Below are 16,059 nucleotides of genomic sequence, written 5' to 3'. Positions count from 1 at the left end.
CTGGTTATTTGTTCCCAATACCTTGGTTTCTTTGCCAGTTTTCTCCAATAAATTCCAGCCCCCACTTGCCTACTGTCTGTATCCCTAATTGCAGTCATCCATATCAGCAGAATCTCCTTTCTCCATTCCCATGTTAGCTTAGTTCTGAAAATACCTTCTGCTACTTTATGAATAGAATATTCTGTATGATTTTTGCTATTCTCCTTAAAGGTCTGCATCCAAAATCCCAGTCTCTCCTTGTTCCTTGAGCTTCTTCAATTTCATCATTATCCCTTTCCACTTGAATTATAGGTTTTGGTTTGTGCTAGGTATAGGAGCCTTAACTGTGTTGCTCTGAAATACCCCTCAAGATCAGGTAATCCTAATCCACCTTGTTCTATAGAAAGAATCATCTTATCTCATTTGATTCTTGCTGTCTTCCCTTCCCAGACAAAATCTTTCAGCTCGTTATTAATTGCTATCCGTAACTTCTCCTCTGGTTGATAAAAATATGTCTGTCCTGCGTATAAGACTAAAGGGGACTAAAAACATTTTAATTGCTTGTATCTTACTGTCCATATCCATGTAACAGATCTTCCATTTTCTCAGTTTTTGTATTAGCTTTTGTTTAGTCTCTTCCCACATATCCTTGGCTGCCACACCAGAATTGTTTTAATCCATACTCCTAAATACTTCATTTTATCATGTCTCCATAAATATGGATATTGCTGAACCAATTCATGTGTGGGTACATAATTTGCCTTTGTTTTAGCTTCATTCATTTTGAATCTCAAAAAGATTTGAAACTGTCTCAATATGTACCACAACACTGTAATGTCTCTTTCTGCTTTTGCCAGGTATAAAATAATATCATCTGCAAACAGAGTCAGCTTTTCTTGACTACCATACCAATTATATCCTTGAATTTCTGAGTCCCTTATTTTCTTTGCCAATGGTTCTAAATATAATGCAAATAACAAAGTGGGAAAGAGGACACCCCTGTCTGTTTCCTCTGTTCAAGCAGAAATTATCAAAGAGGACCCCACTCACATTAATGTTAACTTCCTGATCCCTCATATATCCTCCTAATCAACCTTATAATTTTATCAGGGAATGCAATTGCTTCCATTGCCCTGCTCTTGATGTCCCAGCTTCCTATGTCAAATGTTTTCTCTGCATCAAGATCCAGCAACAATAGTGGTATTTTCTTACATTCCCTTCCCACTGGATCATCAATATTCTGTTAATGTTGTCAAATGTTTTCCTCCCCTCCACAAAACCACATTGATCCATATCTATCAATTTTGGCATCACTTTTGCCATTCTTTTAGCCACTATAGACACAGACACTGCATAATCATGGTTTAGTACTGAAATATGCCTGTACAAAGCTGGATCTGATGGATCTTTACCCCCTTTAGGTATTACAGCTACTACCACTTTCTTCCAGGATGTTGGTAATTATCTTCCTCTTAAAATACTGGTAAACAAAATCTTCCAGATGTTTATCAATTTTTTTCCCTCATAGCTTCCAAACTTCCACAGGAATTCCATCTATTACTGGAGACTTTCCTGTAGATTTGTTATACATCACTATTTTTATCTTATCTCCTCCTATCCTGTTAGTAAATGAGCCTCATCTACCTTTAACCTTGGCATATTTAATTATTCCATAAACATTTCCATTTGTACTTTTTCTTGATATTTCTCTGATTTATACAGACTTTCATAGAATTTCCAAAATATTTCTAATACTTCTGCAGGATCTCTTGTTTTCTTCTTTTTTATAGGCTCCCTAAGCTTGTCAACAGCCCTTTCTACTTTCTGTTGCCTGAGTCATTGTGTTAAAGTTATTATCAAAAAGCAGTTACTTAACAGCAATATTTCTAAACTCATGCATATTATCGAGATAATTCTCTATTTTCTGTTTAGCATTCTGCATTTGCTCCTGTTTTTGTTCTGTGGGATTCCCTCTATTTTGCAATATTTTAACATTTGTCAGTTCCTCTAAATAATTCTTATTACTTCTTAACCATATATCTCCTTCTTTTATTTCCACCCTGTTTTTAAACTCCACTTTATTTTATCCCACCCCCTAACTATATTTTCAAAGGAAATTTCTATCTTCTCTAATAGCTTCTGAATAATTTCTACTAACTATTCCTTAAATTCCTCTCTTTTCAACAGGTGGAAAAGGACCAGTGTCTCATTTTTATATCATTACCCTGTGTTTTTATTTTAGTTATTATTGATGCATGATCTAAAATAGTTGTTGGGTGCATATCAAGAATATTAATTAAATGTGCATATTCCTGTGAAATTTAAATTCTGTCTAGCCTAGCCCAGTTTTTGTATCTTGAAGAATATTATGTAAATTCACTCCGAACTCCTAGTACTGAATTCACATCTTTCATGAGAAATAGTTTCATAAATTTCTTCAAAAATCTATCCTGCTTTGTTATATTTTCCTATCTGCCCCAGACACATCAGCACTGTTACACCTCAAATTCCAGTTCCCACTTATAAGTAATATTCCTTGCTGAAAGCTGATTATTTCTCCCAGGATTTTCTTAAGTTCTGTTATAGCAGTTTTTGGTGGAATATAAATACATGCCAGAAGCCCCATAGTACTACAAATCTACCATTATTATCTGTTTTAGCCTCTTCTATCACTATTGGAGCTCCTCTTGCAATTAATATAAGTACTCCTCTTTTCCTTTGCCCCAGGTATTCTGGTGAATAACCATCCCGAAAACCTTTCTTTATCAAATTCATATGTTCAGTTCTTTCCTGTAGTAGAACTATTTGCACTCTACATTTTTTAACATGGTTTAGTACTCTTTCTTTTTTCTATTTATCTGTGAGACCATTTACATTTAAAGACATTACAGAAAACATCATTGCCTTAAAAGTTATTATTCCCACCTTTTATGTATAACAGCTTTTTTGTCAAGTGTCTAGTTCTAGCTTTTGTCTTACATGCATATGCTATTTGGCAGGTTGATCTTTTATACAGTTGTTTCCTGTTATATCTATTTGAGCCTGTGTCATGTCTTACAAAACTTTTTGTTTTATTGAAAGTCCTCAAAAAACAAACAAACACCCCAATACCCCCTAAAACCTATTAACTTAATAATAACAAACAATGCTATGCACATCTTACAATACTGAAGTTTTACCCTCCCAATAGGAACAAATGTTCCAAACTGATAGCCACATTCACAAACTTGAGATAACCTAAAAGGCTATCCATGCTAAGATACATGGTACAGACTGTGCTTCTACTAAGTGTTGTGTGGCTTTGTCTTATCTTTATAGCTCTCTCAGCTGGGAAAACACTTGAATGCTTTTAGAAAACATTTTCTTCAACCATTACTCTTTATTAGATTGTCTCCTAGAGACATGAGAATCTGACATTAAACTGCCAAGCATACATTTGTTCACTAGAAAAAGCTTTATAATATTCAATATTCTTTTTCATATACTTGCTTTCTCTTAAAACTTGTTACTAGATTAAGTTTAGGGCCTTAACACAGTCAATCCCCTATACAAGAATGAGAAAAAGCACATTAATTTTCTTTCATCATGCTCTTTTAACCATATTTTTCTTCTTCTTTTACATTGCTGTGCCTACATTTCTGAAAACTAAACAAAGAGAGAGAGAAGAGAGGTGAGAAAGAAAAATAAAGAAAACAACAGGAGAACCTATTTACATTAATATTCCCATTACACTTAAAATAACTGAGAAAACTTTACTTTATAACATGCAAAGAAAATCATGCATTACTGAAATAGTACCATTAAGAAAAAAATTGTTTTACATATGGTTAACTTTCTTCCCTCCTCTTCCCTTCTCCTAAGTATTTTTTTCTGTACATTAATGATGTGAAGTAGGGCATAAGCTTTACAGTCCCCTTAATGTTGAACAAAGTCCAATATTTCCAGATTTTCTTTTTCTGTCATGTTTTACAAATATAATTATTGCTTTGTAATCCCACGTTTGTCAATTTCTAAGTTACTGTTTTTATTCCTGTTCATTTCCATCTCCCATATCCTATCTCCTCTTCATTTCCAATGTGCTCTCAGTTCTTCTAGTTGACTCTTACTTTTTTTCCCTTCTGGCTAGCATTTTTTTTAAAACATTGGAAAAGGTTTCTCTGGCAGAGTCTCTCTGTGATCTTCATTACCAGAAGAACAAAAAGCAAAATCTTCTTCTGTTTCACAGCTCACTTTTTGTTGGACAAACCTTTGTATTTCATCCTTAGAATGTATGTCATCAAAAATAATTTTGTCCCTCCAGGAAAAAAATATTTTGAAGATTGCCTGGTGCAGCAGTTTGAATTTCATGCCTGCTTCTCAACATTCTCTGAATAATGGAATACATTTACTCCTCTTCTGCCTTGTGTACAATGAATAATCAGTTTCCACAAACACTTTCCTGTCTCCCACTTTTAGTACTTTGTCCTTCTGCTACAGTTTTTTCAGAATCAACTCCTTCTGTTGGAAAGATTGCATCCTTACTAGTAAAGGTCTAGGTTGCTTTCTCATAGCCAAATTTGGAGCATACACATGATGTGCCCTTTCAAATAACAATTCCTTTTGTGGAATATCAACCCAGTTGCTTATTTGTGCTTTCATAAAATTAATAGTCTGTTCCTTTCAGCTTCTTTGGTAGAGCAGAATATCTCAGGATTTTCTTAGGTGCCCTGTCCTCTAATTCTTTTATTTTTGAAACATCTGTTCTTGTGCAGTCTCATATTCAGCCAGCCTCTTCTTCATTTTGACCTCAGAGTTTTGGAGTTTTATCACCTTGTCTGAATATCTGTTTAACGCTTCTAACATTTTTCCAGCGTTTTATTGTTTGTGTGTTTTGTTTATTTTATAATACACTCAAAAATATGATAACTGCTAAAATAAAGTGTACAGTAAACCAGGCTGTTCAACTATTTCAATTTAATCTCACTGCATCTGGTACTTTGGCCATTCGCTTTCTCAGGAAGGCAAATGGCTGAGGTACCAGATGCACTGGGATTAGAGTGAAGTAGTTGAACAGCCTGGTGTACTGTGTATTTTGTTATTTTGTTTAATTTAATCAGGTCTGTGTGCAGTTGCCTTATACTTTCCTCTAGGTTACTGGAAGTCATGTCTGGAGCTTGCACTGTTTTTTACTGAACAGCTCCAGTACTTTTTCCAGCTGGTGTTTTTTGTTATCTTTTGTAGTTGAGTTTCCTTCAGGTCCTCTGTATTTCTTTTTTCCTGGCATCTAGGCAGGCAGTGCACTTACTAGTGAGTTGCTGAAATTTGCCCAGAAATGTAGTTCCACTGGCTTTCTCTGCTAAGTTTCTGTTTTCACACTGGGAGAGCTAGAATTAAGATGTTACTCAATGTGCAGCCATCTTGGAAGTCCTCTGAGATGTGAGAATACATTTTATCTATTCTGCCTCGTTTCCAATTGGCAGGCAGTTTTTATCCAAGGCTATTGTATTTTGCTTATCCATATTCTGACTGTGTCATGCGTAATTGTTCCATAAATATGCACTAAAGTGTCCCTCAGGAGAAAGATAATGACATTCGGTCTTAGAGTTGACTACTGTGCCTACATGAACTCAGAAAGAATGGAAGGAGACCTGCCACTTACCCAAGCACTTGATCAGCCTGTCTTTCCAAACTCAAAACTGGGTTATGGCTTTTTGATGATGTGAGGTAATACCAGCCATGCCATAAAGAGTACGGCAGTATATGTGTAACATATGCCAGCATAACTAGCTGGTGTTTTGTAAAGAATTATATGTAAATTTGAATATCAAACTGATTTGTACAGATGCTTGTGTTAAAAATGTATTTATAAAGTTGTTTGTGCTAAAAATTTATCAACAGTAGGTCCTGATGGACAAAAAAGAAATATATATGTATGTCAGACTGTATTGTAACTGATGAAATGTATACATGTTAACAGAGGATGCTGAAAGAGAAGTGGTTAAGCTTACCTTAAGAAAAATAGCTTGAAATTAAATTACTTGGTTTAGGCCATAAAGATTTTATCACAGGTTTGAATGCAGCCAGAGACAAAATGTCTGGGCTGGGATCCTGCTCTTATAGTCCTTAGTGGCGAACTAATTGCTACCCTGGGGTGCCAGAGAATGACTTTTTAGTCTCTGCAGGAAGGGTGGAAGTATTGGAATTGTTTTACAGTCTCCAGATGCTGGAATAAACCTTAGCAAAGCTCTATGTGTGAATTTTGACACATATGTGCCAGATCTTGGCTCAAGTTTCTAGTGATGGGGTAGAGTGGGAACCACAGAGTCAGGTGACCAGATTTGATGCCATTTTGTAATCAGAACTGAAATCGTATTTAGTTACTAGTGAGAGAATTGACGGATGACACTCAGCACTCTGTTTTGGAAATGACAAGACCACTCACGCACTTCATCTTGCCTTGTTTTAGTAAGCAACTTAACTAGGGAACAGTAATTCTTCAGTCAGTTAGGAAAATATAGTGAGATTAGCTAAAAGTATTGTTTTTCTGTATCTGTCTTGAGTTTTTTCATATGTGTTATTTTTTATATTTCCTGTGAATTGAAACTCTGGTGTTTGTTGCAAATAGATACTCAATATTCTCATTTTTTATTATTTATTACTAAATATATTTAAACCTTTCATTGTAGCTGGACTTTTAGAAAATATTTTAACCTTTGAGAGTAAATGCATTCATTTGGTGGCACTGTGGATTCATGTTCCTGAAAGTCTTGCCGATAGGTTAACATTACTATTTGTAGAAGTATTAATTTTACTAAGAGTAATTGGGTACCCTGGTAAGAGCCTTAAAGTAGCTGGCTAATGGCAGTGACTTTACCTTATAGTCTGGGTGGAGGTGGCATAGCGAGTAAATCTGTGCCAGCCTTTCCCAGGTGTGTGTATGTGTGTTGTATGTGTGTATGTATGAATCTCAAAGAGTGCGTGTGTCAGCTACTTGGAACAGGGACATAGAGCACTGACTTCTGCAGAGAGAAAGGGGGAGTCTTATTTGGGGCCTGAAGAGGAAATCCAGTCCCAGGACTGAAATGTCCTCACTGTGCTCTTAAGGGAAATTGTGCTTTGTGCAGAGAGCAGCATTTGAAAATACTATGTGTATCTATTTTTGTTCTAAGTGAACATTCCCCACCAATGTCAGTGGTGAAAATTGAGGCTCCTTGATTAATGACCCAGAGGAGGGACGTCACATATTGGTGGCAGTGGTGGGATATTAATTGAACTTCTGTAGCCTGTAAGCAGTTGTCACTAAAGGTGTGTGTACTCTCATTAGCCACAAGCTAAACATAGAAAGTTTCCTTTTTCATAGCAGTTTTATTTATTTTTGTTAGTTTAATTTAATCAGGGAAAGCAGTCAAAGATGTCAGCAGAGGATTATGGTAAGGTGACAGTGAACCAGTCGGCTAAGTTGTGCAAATCAAACAGACTTGTGCATGACAACCTGACTAAGGAGGAAATTATTTCAGCCCTAGTCACAGCTGCAGCACAGACCTGCAACCAGGAGGACAACCAGTCTTGTGATGGGGATGTGCAGCCCTCAGAAATAGGACAGTTAACCTTTTACTCAGAGGATTTAAAAACTCATCTAGAGTTAAACAGACTTGAACTGGAGGCAAAACACATGGAATTAGAATTGGGAGAGAGATTGTAGTGTTTATAGGTCAAAGAAAATGAGAGATTGTGATGTTTGGAGGCCGAGGAAAATGGGAAGCAGCATCAACATGAGAGGGACATGCTGACTCTTTGACAGGAACATGGAGGTATTGGGGAAGGGAATAACTGAATCCCAGGAGCAACAAAGGTTAGTAAATTTCTTCCACAATATAAAGAAAGTGATAACCTTGATAGTTTTATTCCTATATTTGAAAGAATGTGTAAACAGTATAATGTTGACCAAGGGCTCTGGGTATCATTCTTGATCCCATTACATCATGGCAAAGCTGTAACCACTGTATCTGATGTTGTCAATCTTCATTCTATCCTCAGTGAGTGGGTTTGGATCCAATCCATCACATCCAACTCAGCCGATGCTACAGCTCGCAGCAACCAAATCTCTCAAGCTTCTCCTTTACCCAAAATGCACCTACCCAATTACCTCAGATCTTATTTGCCACTTCTAGTTAATGGACATGGTCTACCAGTTTCTCTCAAGATGTATTAAGCTAAGTAAAGTTTTTTGTTTGGAATTCTTTCTCTTAAGTAGTCTTTAGCTTTTAGTCTTTAATCTCTAGTTTATTGTGGTTAATATTTATTTTGTTCTCTCCCTTGCCCGTACAACTTTGTTGGTATTCCCTTGCCTCTTCTTTTTCACTGGTGTGTTTAGAGTGATATAGTTATAACTTTTTCCCCTTTTGCTGCTGCTACTGTTTTTTTCCCTTTTCCTTTTCATACTTGTTACCATTAAATACTATTGTTAGTATCTCCCTTCCCTTACGACTCAGTCAAAACTCTTCATACCATTGGTGGTATACCTCTATCTCCTTTTCTTTCCTGTTAAAAAAGGAGTTACCTTTTCTGATTTTCACTGCCTTTCTACTTATTTTTAGTTGATTCAGGCACTGCATAATGACTGAAAAACTTGTGGGTTTCAAGAAATACTCCAAATGTGTGCATAAGCTGCCACTCTCAGATGCCCACACCCCTTGTGTGTACTGCTTGGGTCCATTACACTTACAGAAGTACTACTTGATTTGCCACAGATTTAATCTGTGAACTTTAACAGAGCATAAAAACAAATTAATATTGAAAGGTCTCATTCCTTCCTGTTTTGGAGAAGCCATATTCCAGTCTTCAAAGTTGAAGACTTCCACTTTGTCCAAATCTTCCTCAGACTGTTCCCAGAAGAGAAGTGCTAAACATCCAGTCTCAATTCCAGATAAAAAAAATGAGAATTCAGGATCCAACTGCTCCCTCAGATCCTGCTACAACTAACTACCATCACTACCAGATCCTGCATTAAGGTGGATCAGAAGACAAAATTATCAAAGCAGACAAAACTCTTGGAGACTCTATATTGTTCTTGGACCAGATATTCAACTTCCATCACCTTTTCTGCAGAGGTCAGCATCCCCCTCCATTTACTCTACTCATTCATCTAGAAGTCTCACAGAAGATGTGGAGACAGTGGTGAGGAAGATCCTCTTGGCACATGGGCAAATAGTTTTTTCCTCAGCGCCTACCCCTCTGGGTCAGGTTACTTGACCTTCCACCACACCCCCCTGTGCAATTTCCTCCTCTAACACCATCTGTTGCTTTAGAGTCACAGGATTCCAGTCATCCAGATATGTCAGTCTTGGATCTGAGGATCTCCGTATCCTTGGATCCAACATTGTCTCCGAGACCTCTGATCTTTTCAGATCCAGTGAGCTCTCAGAGCCAAAGACTGCCTGTTGGGTCTGGGATGCAACATTTGATGCCAAAGTTTTCAGACCCATTTCTGTTCTCTGGCACCTCAGCACTGGACAATTTGGCTATGGCTTCCTCCTTCAGGGCGGTGCTGATGGATCGGAGAGGGGGGATGATTTGGAAACCTGCTTTCTCAGATCTGAGCCTCTCTCTGACTCCTTCAAGCTCTGGCTTTGAGGCAGCAAAGAGAGTGTTCTCTGCCTCGGCAGTCCTGACAGAACTTTCCCCCTCAGATTTTACATATTCCACCATGATGCCCCAGTGCATGGAGCCTCAGTACCTTCTCCACGGGGACATCCTGTACCGAATCAGGTTCCCTCCCAGTGAATTTTTATCTCCTCTTCTGAGACTTCCCCAGAACATCCCAGTGAAGAAGTGCCCAGAAAGAGGATGTGAAGGAGGAAGCACCTAGACTCGCCAGAGGAGTCTGTCATTGAAATCACAGATTTTGATGAAGGTGAAGGGTCCCCACTGTCACCTCCTGAAGATGTTCCCTTTGGAGACATCCTAGAAATCCTTAAACAGAGAGGTGGCTGGACATCCTCCAATCCTATGCTGGAGGAATCTGTTCTCCTAGGGCTTTTGGTAGAGGACCGTCTACTTCCTGGGTGACTCTGGCCACTGATGAGCTCATTGACATGATCTCTAGGTGGTCGTGGAATGAACCTGACTCCATAGAACCCATACCTTGGAGACTGGACAGGATAATGGCACCACCTGTGGGCAAACAGTTTTGGGGGAAAGGGGTTTCAGTTGATGCCATGGCCATTGTGGCAGCCACTAAGAAGGACCTAGCTGACGACAATTCCACTGTCCACTCCCCCAACAGGGAGTCATGGGTGATGGAAAGACTGGGGAAGTATGTCTTTGTTTCAGCAACCTTTGCCTTGCGGTCGCTAAACTATTTGGCACACTTTATTAGACTTCAGAGAGATTTGACCAAGGAGTTATCAAACACTTTCTCAGGAACCATTTCTGCGGAGGTTTGAGATTCAGTAACTTCTCAGTTGGCAACCCTACAGGTAATATCCAATAGTTCCATGAGGTTAGTTTCCAACATAGCAGAAGGGACCTCAAGAGCTGCGGGTTCAGGGATTTCCATGAGAAGGCATGCCTGGATATGTTTGTGCAAGTTTGCGGAGCCATTTGCGTCCAATTTTGTCAATGATCCCTTTGACAGAACTACTCTTTTTGGCCCTAATGTGAAAGAAACACTGTCCAAGTGTGAGAATTATGAAAAGACTTTGTCTGCCATGGGCACACATTTTTTGGCCCCCTCAAAGATCCTATTCTAGGAATCAGCAGAGTGGTCAAAAAATGTGGTTCAAAAAGTCCCAAAGTCCTTTCCATGACTATGTGGAGGAAGTGCCCCCAGAGGCAGAAGGGGGAACTCCAATGGATGTCGTCACCCTCATGGCAGAGGTCGCTCACAAAACCAGGGATCATGAGAATCTTTCCTTGATAAACCCTACCATCACTCCTGAACAGAGGCCCAACTGTCCACCTCTGCAGGCAGTCAGGGGACTATTATCCCTGCACCAGAGAGCCTAGCTAGACTTAAAAGATACTTGGGTGCAGAGGATTATATCCAGAGGTTATATAATACCATTTCCCCTATCACCACCAATTCCCAGAAAAATACCCAATGTTCCACCCAGTCAGAGGGATCAAGCAGCAATCAAGATTCAAAAGCTGCTAGACAAATGAGTTATCCAAGAGGTCCCGCCAGACCAGACAGGATCTGGAACTTACTTGAGGTTCTTTTTAGTGCCAAAGAAAACAAGGGACTGGAGACCAATTTTGGATCTCACACATCTAAGCAAATTTGTTCACCAAACCAAGTTCCAGATGGTCATGGTTCAGTCCATTCTCCCTGTTCTAAGCAAGTATGACTGGATGTGCTTGATAGATCTTCAGGATGCCAACTATCACATAAAAATGAACAAGTGATCCAGAAAGTACCTATGCTTCCAGCTAGGAGCCAGTCACTACCAATTCAGAGTACTGCCCTTTGGACTCACCACAACCCCCAAGGTGTTCACAAAATGCATGGCAGTAGTAGCAGCCTACTTCAGGCTGCAGGGATTTGGGGTGTTTTTCTACCTGGATGACACTGGCTTATTACCACTCTGGGGCATCAACTCATTCGTACAAGGGATCAGGTTCTCCACAGCTGTGCTCTCCTAGGAATAACTATAAACTACAGCAAATCACAACTTCAACCAACTAAGACACTGAAATTTATTGGAGCACTGCTCAACACAAAGACTGGTATTGCTTCACTTCCACCACAAGTTCAGACAATAAGGTCACAAGTAAAGAAGGTTGTAGGAAGCACATCTATCTCAGCCCACACAGTTCTCCAAACTCTAGGCCTAATGGCAGCAGCAATAACGTTAGTTCCCTTGACCAGGTTTTACATTCAGATTTTTCAATGGTTATTAGCTACTCAATGGTCAGTCTTCCAAAACTAAATGTCATTCCAGATAAAAATTACCAACACTTGCAAAAGAGATCTCTGCTGGTGGATCCAATCTGATCAACTGTGCCATGGCCATCCCTTCATCTCCCAGCACCCTAAAGCCACAGTGACCACAGATGCTTTCCAGAAAGTGTGGGGAGCATTACCTGGGGAAGACAGTCCATGGTACTTGGTCCCCTGAAAAGGCCAATTTGCATGAAAATGTTCTGGAGATGAGGGCAGTGCTCTTGGCGTTGCGAACATTTCAAGATGCTTTTCCCTCTGGGACAACTGCATTTCAAATGGACAACATGTCAGTCATTTGGTACAATAACAAACACTAGAGAACCAAATCTTATCCTTTATGTCGAGAAGCTCTCAGGGTCTAGCAGTGGGCAATCTCTTCTGACCACTTTCAATTAGCATCACACATGCTAGGGAGATCCAAAGTGATTGCGGATAAATTGAGTAGGTGCATTCTTCTTCCACAAGTGGTCCCTCAACGAGAAAGTGGTGGATGAGATTTTTCATCAGTGGGGCTAGCCATGCTGTGATCTTTTTGCCTCTCCCCTAAACAACAAGTGCAGCAACTACTTTGCCCTGATTTCCCCGCAGGGGCAGTCACCGAGGGATGATCTACTTCACAGTTGGCCTCCCAATCTTCTTTATGCCTTCCCACCAAACCCATTGATTCCCAAATTTCTGCAGAAAGCTACCAGGTCAAAGATGAAGTAATCCTCATTGCCCCCTACTGGCCTCAACAAATGTGGTTCCCCTTCCTATGGCCTCACCTAGTTCAACCTCCTTGGAACCTAGATCTGACTCCGGACCTTGTATCTCAATAGATGGGCATATATCACCCGGATATATCAAACCTCAAGCTGACCACTTGGCTTCTCCAGTTCCCTTTATAGCCAGACAATCCATTCTCTCATCACCTGCCTGACATATCATTTTATCTGCCCATAAACCCTCAACCAGGAAAACATATTCCAGTAAATGGAAAAGGTTTGCCCTTTGGGCTCAACAACATAATCTTGACTGTTTTCAGCTCCCATCAATCACATTTTAGATCTCCTTGCTCACTTATTTCAAAATGGTGCCAGTACTTCAACCTTTAAAGTACAGCTAGCAGCAATTTCAAATTACCATACAGGATTTAATGGTGCATCCATAGCTTCTCACAAATTGAGCAAGCCCTCTTAAAAGGCACACTCCTCCTAAAATCTCCTTTTAAAGACCCTATGCCTCTATGGGACTTAAATTTAATGCTTCAGTCTCTCACACAAACTCCCTTTGAACCAGTAGCCACATGTGACCTTAAATAGCTTACATGGAAAACAATTTTCTTGGTTGCCATTACTTCTGCAAGAAGAATTTCTAAGATCCAAGGGCTATCTTCTAAACCTCATTACTTGGTTTTCTACAAAGATGGAGTGACCTTACGTACCAACCCATCCTTTCTTCCAAAGCTGGTGTCAGAATCCAACATCAGTAGTACCATCAATTTACCAGTATTTTTTCCCAAGTTTACCAACAAAGAAGAATATATTTTACATTTACTGGATGTTCATAGACAATTGTGATTCTATCTTCATAAAAAGAAAATAAATTAGGAAAGGAGACCAATTGTTTAGCTCCTTCTCTGAACTAAAATTGGGAAAACCAATTTCCAAAGTTACCGTATCAAAGTGGATAACAAATTGCATCTCCTTTGTAAATGCAAACCTGGGTATTCCTATTACATATTCCTTGAAAACACACTCCACTAGATCCATGGCTACTTCCATGTTTTTATAATCAAGGATGTCTATGGATGATATTTGTGCAGCAGCAACTTGGGCTACTCATTGCAAGTTGGATCTGGACTCATTACAAGTTGGATCTGGTCTCTAGAGGTAGGGCATCATTTGGTTCTATGGTGCTTAGGAATATCCTTCCTTGAGTCCACCCTGGATACAAGTAGCTAGGGACACTGTTCCACTTGTTGAGGACAGAATGAAGATTGGCAACATCAGATAAAGAAGTTATGTACTTACCATAATGTTCCATCTGTATTGTCAATCTTCATTCTTCCTCAACCCCCCCTCCTACCAACCACCCACCTGTCCTTGGCTTCTAGAGGAACAAATATTTACATGGTCTCAAATACCGAATGCTCAGAATCCCGACGCCCAAATTACCGAGACCAGAAGTCCGATACCCCACATTACCAAAAGACCAGAAGCGCAAAATTCTAAATCCCGATGTTAAGGGATATTGAGTTAGAGCTTCTGGTGTTACTGTTCAGGTAAGTAAGTGTGTGTAAGTGTGTTTGTGAGGGGCTTTAGTGTGTGTTAGTGTGTGTTGTGACTGTGGTGTGTGTGTGTGAGGGACTGTAATGTGTGGGTGTGAGTTTGCCTTGTGTGTGTGTTTGTGCGATCTCGGAGTTAGAATATTAAAGTAGGGTTTGTGTAGGATTATTTGTTTGGGTTTGGGGAGACACTGTGTGTATGTGTATGTGTGTGCTGTATGTGTGTTGATCGTTTGCGATTTTGAATTTCGTGCTTGTGGTCCGTCTGTCTTCTTGTCTTTCGGGTATTTGGTCTTGGGATTACGGGCGTTGGTCTTGTGGGTTTTTGGTCTTTCATAGTGAACCCATATATATATATATATATATATATATATATATATATATATATATATATATACATATGACACTGGATCTCTGTATATGGTTCTTCCAATTTCTCTTAATCTTCCTATGCTAATGTAGCAGCAAACAAGATCTTAGGTAATTGGGTAGGTGCATTACGGGTAAGGGAGAAGCTCGAGAGGTTTGTTGGCTGCGAGGTTAACATTGGCAAAGCCATATCTGACAGACTGGATCCAAATCCACTCGTTGAGGAAGACTGAAGATCAACAACACAGCTGAAATATTATGGTAAGTACATAGCTTCTTTTTCTAAATTGTCTGATACCAATTGTTTAAATTATGACAAGGTTAAATAGCATTTAGTAGAATGTTTTAAGTTAGCACCTGAAGCTTACAGAAAAAAGTTTTGTGACCATTGACGTAAGGCAGATGAAACTGTATGTGATTATATTGCTGACCTAAGCAGTTATTTTCATAGGTGGGTAAGTGGGTGTCAGGTCAACACTTTTGAAAGGCTGTCAGGCCTTTTGGTGAAGGAATAAGCCCTTAGCACTTTGCCTGAGGACATGAGAATCTGGTTAGCAGACTGGGAGTGTAAGTGTGCGGATGAGCTGGGGAGAAAAGGGGATCTCTACTTAGCAAGCAGGGTACCACTGCACCAGAAGGGGATACCCAGTGCTGCACATAGATATAAGGGAACCCATAGTGGGCAGCCTAAACCACCCCAACAGAGTCCATGAGTAACAGGGGAAACCACTAGTTCAGGTACATGGCAAGGATCAAGGTTTAGATATTTTAAATGTAACCAGAGGGGCCATGTAGCATAGAAATGTCCACTGAATCAAGGTGGAGAACAAAAGTGGGGGAGCCAGCAAGTGGGAAAGACAGTATGTCTGTGGTAAGTTGTCTGGAGACAACAGGGCTACCAAACTAACACCAGAGTTTGTATTTTATCTTAGTGGATGGCAAACAGGCCACTGCTAAGAGAGAGACAGCCTCTGACATAACCATTGTGAAGCCTGCAGTGGTCAAAGAGGAGCAGTACTTGCTTGGGCACTCCACTCCAGTCAGTGCTTTAGGAGGAACCCCATTCCAAATACCTTTGACCAGGGATCACCTTGACTGGAAGGGTGGAAAAGGAAGCAAGCAAGTAGGTGTGTTTGAGTACATCCCTGCAGATGTCTTGATAGGGAATGATTTTGATAATGCAGTACCTTGTGTGCATGCAGTTACATGCAGTCAGGCTTGGAGACAGGCATGTGGGTCTGGTAGCCTGGGGGAGACCCATGACAGACCCCCACCTGCAGCCAGGGCTGGTGTTGTGGCTATTTCAGGGAGGGAGCTTACCAGCTAGCAGTGAGCCTGAATGTTAGCCACAGCTGCTGATAGGTACTGATGTTACCCTGGTCAGGGTGACTGCAAGGGCAGAGGTGAGTAGTAGTACCCAGGCTGATAGTGAGGCACCACTGTCAGAAGATACCAGACTTCTTGTGGAAGGGGAGATGGGAAGGGACACAAAGGTAGAGTTCAGACAGGCTCAGCTCTTGGA

Source organism: Protopterus annectens, chromosome 6.part0 (genome assembly GCF_019279795.1).
Source record: "Protopterus annectens isolate FY-2018-M chromosome 6.part0, PAN1.0, whole genome shotgun sequence".
Classification (NCBI taxonomy): domain Eukaryota; kingdom Metazoa; phylum Chordata; order Ceratodontiformes; family Protopteridae; genus Protopterus; species Protopterus annectens.
The sequence above is the reverse complement of the archived record's forward strand: the minus strand, read 5'-3'. Positions refer to the sequence as shown.